This window comes from Lathyrus oleraceus, chromosome 4, assembly GCF_024323335.1.
Source record: "Lathyrus oleraceus cultivar Zhongwan6 chromosome 4, CAAS_Psat_ZW6_1.0, whole genome shotgun sequence".
In the NCBI taxonomy this organism is placed as follows: domain Eukaryota; kingdom Viridiplantae; phylum Streptophyta; class Magnoliopsida; order Fabales; family Fabaceae; genus Lathyrus; species Lathyrus oleraceus.
The window spans coordinates 162,435,806-162,445,120 of NC_066582.1; positions in this window are offsets into that span (position 1 = coordinate 162,435,806).

Consider the following 9,315-nt stretch of genomic DNA (forward strand, 5'->3'; position numbering starts at 1 on the left):
ACTTGGTGTGCATACACTCCAAGAGATATTTGAGTTGAGTAAGTAATTCAAATTTATCTAGTACAATACACTATTGTACTTTGTATTCAAACAACAGTTTTAATCTCTTACTCAACTTATATCAACGTTTGGTAAAATTGCTTAAACTAAAATCACTTAATTTTTAAGCTGAAAAACAGATTATGCAGAAAATTAAAGAAGATGCAGATTTGATGAGGCAGTTCCCCCGCCGTCCTCGCTTCGGGGTACGTCTGCCCTCAATTCTAAAAATAGAATTGAGATGATTAATTAGATATCACCTGTGAAATTTAATCGTTTATACAAGGATTGCAAAGCATGTAAACAACAGAACTTCCGATGTGTTGAATGATGCTTCCTATCCTTGCTCCTTGATTCAAGATGAATCAAGACCTTCGATCGTTGATGCTAGACCTCCGATTCCAGCCCCTTTGTTGAAGAATCTTCCGTTCTTCAAACCCTCGGCCCGGCTGATCTCAAACACAACGAGTCGAACCCGAATCCTTCACTTCAATGCCACCGAATCCGCTACTAGACTGATGAAGACTTTCCTCTTCTCAATCACCTTCGCTCGGCTGAATATTGAAGAACGATTCGTCCAAAAACCCCCAAACACAAACCCGTATTGGAGGACAAAACCCTAACGGTTTTATTCAAGAAAGAACCTGCCACAAGCTTCAACCCGAACTGGATTCTTCGATCACAGCTTCGAACCTTATCACCTTTAACCGAACACGAAGCACATCAAAAATGGTTGTGTGTAGTTGATGTGTTGTGAGATGTTGAAGATGAAGATGATGAATCTTGGACACCTATTTCACTCTTTCTTGTTTCCTTGAACACTTGAATTCAAATTGACAAATGTTGGTTGATACAAGTGTTTTGACTTGTATATATAGTAACTGACAAAACCAATCAAACATAACAGAATTTCAAACAGTGGAAATAACTCAGAAAACTGAGTTTACGCGCGAGCGGTCGACCATAGGTCGGCGTGTGCTGAGCCGTGAGCTTTGAGCTGACCCTTATGGTCGACTCAAAGCTTCCATGAGCTGACCTGTGGTTGACTCAAAGCATCATGCGCTGACCCGTGAGCTTTGAGTTGACCCTTATGGTCGACTCAAAGCTTCCATGAGCTGACCTGTGGTTGACTCAAAGCATCATGTGCTGACCCGTGAGCTTTGAGCTGACCCTTATGGTCGACTCAAAGGTTCCATGAGCTGACCTGTGAGCTTTGAGCTGACCCTTATGGTCGACTCAAAGGTTCCATGAGCTGACCTGTGGTTGACTCAAGGCATCATGCGCTGACCCGAGGCTTATGCGCTGACCCTTGCGGTCGACTCAAAGCCTGCAAACTTGCAAAAATTCGTATTTTGTGATTTTCATGCATTTCGTCATGATCACACTTTGTCCACATATGTTTTTAAGAATTATAACAGATTTAGATAAGCATAGGAAAGGATATGATAGGTGATGTGTTGCATTTGTTTGTAGACATGCATGGTGGTCATTTGTCATCATCGAAACTTGCGATCGTATGTTGTCTGACACTTTGCCCTTACATACTCCCCCTTTTTGATGATGACAACCTGTGCACAGCCAAGGAGCAAACAACATGCAGTATATGCAGTATTTACACACATTGTGCACACTCCCCCTTTCTTTTGTAATCTAACGCTATCTGCAAAACCGACTGTTAATTGTGTCGAACATTTTGGCTGCTTGTACTCTTCTCCCCCTTTGACAACATCAAAAAGAGACAAGGAACAATTATTCAACATAACACAAAAAAAATCACAGGAAATAACACAAACAGATAATAATATCACACCAATATCATTACTGAATGATAATCATTAATTAAAAGAACATTAATCATTAAAATAGATTGAGCACAAACAAGCATAATAGAGAAATGAATACAATCAAACAATAAGCAAGGATTTCAGTTTTACATTTTTCTGCACATATGTTGACAAGTTTGATGCATAGATAGAATGCCATACGACAGTAAACATCCAAGGAGATACATCATGCATATATATACAATATCATTATGTGGTATAGCTATGTTAATCATGAAACTCTGCAGAAAGAGAGAGAGAAGGGAACAATATCACCTTGATGCCGGAGTGACTTGGTGAACACTAAACTTGTGCTTGCAACAACATCAACTTGTTAGAAGTACAAGATTATAGTCTTAAGTGGAATAAGGTAAAACAGCAGATTATAGTGCCCGTTCCGAAATATCGAGAATACCAAGTTCTCGGCGGATATGAAAGAAAGGTTCAGTGGCTAACGGCTTTGTGAAAATGTCCGCTAGTTGATTTTCAGTATTAATATGTTCGAAAACAATGTCACCTTTCTCTACATGATCCCGAAGAAAGTGGTGTCGAATTTCGATATGTTTGGTGCGAGAATGTAGCACAGGATTCTTGGTCAGGTTAATGGCACTTGTATTGTCACAAAAAATGGGAATACGTTCAAGTTTGAGGTTAAAATCCAATAGTTGTTGCTTAATCCATAGGATTTGGGCACAACAACTACCGGCGGCTACGTATTCCGCTTCGGCGGTTGACAAAGCAACAGAAACCTGTTTCTTGCTATGCCAACTGACCAAAGAGTTTGAAAATAAGTGACAAGTGCCACTGGTGCTCTTCCTATCCGATTTGCAACCGGCAAAGTCGGAATCGGAAAAACCTACCAATGAACAATCATTACCTTTGGAATACCATAGTCCATACTTCGGAGTACCGGATAGGTATCGAAGTATTCGTTTGACGGCTTTTAAATGGGATTCCTTGGGACATGATTGATATCTTGCGCACATGCATACGCTAAACATAATATCGGGACGAGAGGCAGTAAGATAAAGGAGTGAACCAATCATACCTCTATACCGTTTTACATCTACTTCCTTACCGTCTTCATCTTTGTTCAGGTTTGTACACGTAGGCATGGGGGTGTCTATGGCCTTTGCTTTTGCCATGTCAAATCTCTTGATAAGGTCCAAACAGTACTTTGTCTGGCTCACGAAAGTTCCTTCTTTGAGCTGTTTGATTTGCAGACCGAGAAAGTATGTGAGCTCCCCCATCATACTCATCTCGAATTCACCCTGCATAAGGTCAGAAAACTCTCTCACAAGATTCATGTTAGTAGATCCAAATATGATATCATCTACATAAATTTGCACTAATATCAAGTGCTTTCCTTGACGTTTAATGAAGAGGGTTGTGTCAACCTTTCCTCTTGAGTAACTTTGATCGAGTAGAAATTTGCTTAGTCGCTCATACCAAGCTCTAGGAGCTTGTTTGAGGCCATACAAAGCCCTTTTTAGTTTATAAACATGATCAGGATACTCATGGGATTCGAAACCCGGAGGTTGTGCGACATAAACCTCTTCATTTATGTGACCGTTAAGGAATGCACTCTTGACATCCATTTGGAATAACTTAAAGTCTTTCGCACAAGCGAAAGCAAGGAGAAGGCGTATAGCCTCGAGTCGGGCAACCGGCGCATAAGTTTCCTCCTAGTCGATGCCTTCCTCTTGGTTATTCCCTTGCGCGACTAAACGTGCCTTATTACGGGTTATTACCCCGTTTTCGTCCAGCTTGTTCCTAAACACCCATCGGGTGCCGATTACTCGATGATCTCGCGGAGGAGGGACGAGGTCCCAAACCTCATTTCTGGTGAACTGATTAAGTTCCTCCTGCATTGATAAAAACCAGTGTTCATCGAGTAGGGCTTCTTTAGGGTTTTTAGGTTCCATCTGCGAAACGAAAGCGAAGTGATAACAAAAATTACTTAGCTTAGATCGAGTTGTTACACCCTTTGAGATGTCCCCGAGAATGTTGTCGATTGGATGGTCTTTGGAAGACTTCCAAGCTTGAGGGAGATCATCGTTTGAAGGCGGATGAACTGCCTCGGTTTCCTCATGTTGTACATCTTTGTCCTCCTCAATTTTGACTAAGTCGGGTTGATCAATCCCCGGCTCGCAACCTTTGAGTATGTCTTCAGTAGATGTACCTGCACCATGAAAAACACTACCCTTTCCGACGTTTCTCGGATTGGATTCATCAAAAGTAACATGTACAGACTCTTCTACAGTAAGTAATCGTTTGTTGTATATTCTATATGCTTTGCTAGATTGAGAGTATCCGAGGAAGATACCTTCGTCGGCCTTGGAATCGAATTTCCCTAAGTTTTCCTTTCCATTGTTCAATACAAAACATTTGCAACCAAAGACATGTAAGTGAGAAACATTTGGCTTTCGCCCTTTTAAAAGTTCATACGGTGTTTTGTTTAGAATGGGGCGAATGAGCACCCTATTTAAAACGTAACAAGCCGTACTAATGGCGTCAGCCCAAAAATATTTTGGTAAGCCACTTTCATTGATCATTGTTCTTCCCAATTCTTCCAAAATTCGATTTTTACGCTCCACCACCCCATTTTGTTGAGGAGTACGTGGAGCGGAGAAGTTATGATCAATACCATGGTTACCGCAATATTCTTCAAATAAGTGATTTTCAAATTCACCTCCATGATCGCTTCTAATTGCAACAATGTTTGTATTTAGTTTATTTTGGGAAAGCTTAGCAAATCGTTCAAAGGCGGCGAATGTGTCACTCTTACTTACTAAGAAAATAGTCCAACAAAATCGAGAAAAGTCGTCCACTATTACGAAACCGTAAATGTTTCCTCCTAGACTTTTAATCCTAGATGGCCCAAATAAATCCATATGGAGAAGCTCGAGAGGTCTCGTTGTTGAAACGATATTTTTGGATTTAAATGAGATCCTCGTTTGCTTCCCCTTTTGACAAGCATCACAAAGGTGATCCTTGGTGAACTTAATTTTGGGGAGACCTAGGACTAGATCTTTTGAGACTACTTTGTTGAGTAAGTCAAAGTTAACATGTGCTAAACGCCTATGCCATAACCATGAATCTTCACTCATTGTTACGAGGCATTTGTCACTTGTTAACGATACTTCATTTAAGTCAAGCATATAGACATTGTTCACACGAAGACCATTAAACATACTCTTCTTATCATCATTATGTACAATTTTGCAACAATCTTTTGAAAACGATACATTGTATCCTTTGTCACATAATTGACTGATGCTAAGTAGATTGTGTTTAAGACCTTCGACAAGCAAAACATCAGAAATAGTAGTAGATGAGGGATTACCTACACTACCTTTACCAAGTATTGCTCCACGGTTGTTATCACCATAAGTTACATATCCCTTCTTCTTAGCCACAAAGTCAATGAAGAGAGATATGTCACCTGACATGTGCCTTGAGCATCCACTGTCGAGAAACCATCTTCTCTCGGTAGTCTCGAGGCATTGTACCTGTGACAAGATAATTAACAAGAGAAGGTACCCAATTGCTTATTGGATCCTGAGTGGTGAGGAACGAAATGGTTGCATTTGGGCATCCATTGATAAATGCCTTTAGGAACTAAAAACCTCCTAAATCTACATTTAGCAATGGAATGGCCTTTCTTGCAACAATAGAGACAAGAGAAAGTTACATTTGGATTCCTTTTGCTATCTTCATCTTTTATAACATATTTATATTTTTGATATGGATTAACCATACTTTTTCGAAAATTTGATTTGTCGATAGCAAAAGTAATCTTGGGCTCAAGAGCCTTGTCAAGTTTGGCTTTTAGGTTTCTTACTTCACCTTGCCAAATGTAACAAGTATCACACCCAAAGTTCATCATTCTACTTTTAAGGTCCTCATAACTTGTTTTTGTGCTTTCCACTATAGAAGCTTTAAGAGCCTCAAGTTTCCGTTCGGATTCTTGAATTTTATGTTCCAAATGAGAAAAAAATTTCTTATTTGAGGCAAGCCTTTTAAAGGCTTCTTTTGCTTCATAGTGTAAAGTATCAAAAGCAGTTTGCAATTCATTATAAGACATACTAGAGGATTTTTCATATTTAGCATGTCGTACCTGTTTCTTTTTGTTCTTTTGATGAGCAGAAAGACATAGATTTGCATTTTCGTCTTCATCACTAGAGCTTTCATCATCGGAGGAGTCGCTATCGCTTTCCCAAGCGATGTATGCTCTCCTTGGCTTTGATGGTTTCTTGTGTGATTTGTATGAGTCTTTTTCTTTTGTCTTTTTGTTCATCGGACAGTCCGGTTTGTAGTGACCCGGCTTTCCACACTTATAGCACGACCCTCTAGTTGTTTTTCCTTTTGAGTCATCATTTTTGGAGAACCTAGATTGCTTCCGGAATTTTACCAAGTTCTTCTCGGAATGTTGGATACCGTTCTTTCTCACGTAACGGTTGTAGCGTTTGACGAACAGCCCCATATCTTCACTCTTGTCCTCTTCTTCTTCGTCACTCGATGAATAATCACTTTGCTATTTTGCTTGAGACTTTGAGGAGGAAGTCTTTAGAGCTATTGATTTCTTTTCACTCACCTTTGCTTTGTCTTTCTTGTCTTTCTTTTCGTGTTGTTCCAGGCTTAAGAGAACTTGTTCGTGCTCTTGTAGTTTACCGAACAATGTTGTCAAGTCCAATGTGGTAAGATCATTTGCCTCTTTTATGGCGGTCACTTTCGGCTGCCATTCCCTGTTAAGACATCTTAAGATCTTATTAGTAGCAATATCATTGGAAACAGGCCTACCAAGTGAATGTAATCGATTGATGAGATGAGTGAATCTCTTTTGCATGTCGGCAATGGTTTCCCCTTGCTCCATGAAAAAGAGATCAAACTCTTGTGTTAGTGTATTGATTCTAGCCAATTTAACATCATTCGTCCCCTCATGGGCAATTTGTAGTGAATCCCACATAGCCTTAGTAGTAGGACAATGGGATACACGATAATATTCATCTACGCCTAATGAGGAGATTAGGATATTTTTGGCTTTCCAATCATAATTGTATTTCTTTTCATCATCATCGGTCCATTGTGCTTCGGGCTTAGGCACAACTTCGTTGTTCTCATTGGTCATGGTTATTTGAATTGGACCATTGAGAATAACATTCCATATTTTTCTATCTATGGAATTTATGTGTACCCGCATACAGTCTTTCCAATAACTATAATTTTCACCATTAAAAACGGGAGCTCTATTGTAAGCCCCTTTAGGTTCGTTAGCCATTTTCTATCAACGTTGTATTTTGAAGCACGGAGTGAACCGGAGCTCCTGATACCACTTGTTAGACTATGGCACGGATCTAGAAGGGGGGGGTTGAATAGATCCCAATTAAAAACTTGAGTCGGCGCTACCAATTTGAAGGAAATTGGTTTTGAAAATTTGTTTTAAATGCGGAAGCGGCCGAGGAAAAATTTTAGTCTAAAACGAACCGTTATTGGAAAACCGGATATGCGTTAAGCTAATGGATAAGAGATAAATTGAAATACAAGTCACTACACCAATTGCACAATCAATGATATAATTCACTAACTAGCAAGCCTAGTTCCAATGATACAAAATACCAAATTAAACTGAACGTAAACTTAAGACAACTTTGGCTTATGCAAATTCACAAACACTTGGTGTGCATACACTCCAAGAGATATTTGAGTTGAGTAAGTAATTCAAATTTATCTAGTACAATACACTATTGTACTTTGTATTCAAACAACAGTTTTAATCTCTTACTCAACTTATATCAACGTTTGGTAAAATTGCTTAAACTAAAATCACTTAATTTTTAAGCTGAAAAACAGATTATGCAGAAAACTAAAGAAGACGCAGATTTGATGAGGCAGTTCCCCCGCCGTCCTCGCTTCGGGGTACGTCTGCCCTCAATTCTAAAAATAGAATTGAGATGATTAATTAGATATCACCTGTGAAATTTAATCGTTTATACAAGGATTGCAAAGCATGTAAACAACAGAACTTCCAATGTGTTGAATGATGCTTCCTATCCTTGCTCCTTGATTCAAGATGAATCAAGACCTTCGATCGTTGATGCTAGACCTCCGATTCCAGCCCCTTTGTTGAAGAATCTTCCGTTCTTCAAACCCTCGGCCCGGCTGATCTCAAACACAACGAGTCGAACCCGAATCCTTCACTTCAATGCCACCGAATCCGCTACTAGACTGATGAAGACTTTCCTCTTCTCAATCACCTTCGCTCGGCTGAATATTGAAGAACGATTCGTCCAAAAACCCCCAAACACAAACCCGTATTGGAGGACAAAACCCTAACGGTTTTATTCAAGAAAGAACCTGCCACAAGCTTCAACCCGAACTGGATTCTTCGATCACAGCTTCGAACCTTATCACCTTTAACCGAACACGAAGCACATCAAAAATGGTTGTGTGTAGTTGATGTGTTGTGAGATGTTGAAGATGAAGATGAAGAATCTTGGACACCTATTTCACTCTTTCTTGTTTCCTTGAACACTTGAATTCAAATTAACAAATGTTGGTTGATACAAGTGTTTTGACTTGTATATATAGTAACTGACAAAACCAATCAAACATAACAGAATTTCAAACAGTGGAAATAACTCAGAAAACTGAGTTTACGCGCGAGCGGTCGACCATAGGTCGGCGTGTGCTGAGCCGTGAGCTTTGAGCTGACCCTTATGGTCGACTCAAAGCTTCCATGAGCTGACCTGTGGTTGACTCAAAGCATCATGCGCTGACCCGTGAGCTTTGAGTTGACCCTTATGGTCGACTCAAAGCTTCCATGAGCTGACCTGTGGTTGACTCAAAGCATCATGTGCTGACCCGTGAGCTTTGAGCTGACCCTTATGGTCGACTCAAAGGTTCCATGAGCTGACCTGTGAGCTTTGAGCTGACCCTTATGGTCGACTCAAAGGTTCCATGAGCTGACCTGTGGTTGACTCAAGGCATCATGCGCTGACCCGAGGCTTATGCGCTGACCCTTGCGGTCGACTCAAAGCCTGCAAACTTGCAAAAATTCGTATTTTGTGATTTTCATGCATTTCGTCATGATCACACTTTGTCCACATATGTTTTTAAGAATTATAACAGTTTTAGATAAGCATAGGAAAGGATATGATAGGTGATGTGTTGCATTTGTTTGTAGACATGTATGGTGGTCATTTGTCATCATCGAAACTTGCGATCGTATGTTGTCTGACACTTTGCCCTTACATCTATGTCTCCCCAGTGAGTTTTCCTTATGTAATACATTATACTCCTGTGGACTTTCAGTCTCTCCGGATTCTTTTCCTTTGTGGCAACATTTTCCTCACAAAGATTCCTTTTAACATTCATATCATATGCATCATGAGGTCTCTTAGGGACCAAAATTTGTTTCTATATGTTGTTATTTAAGTCCATTTTACTGAGT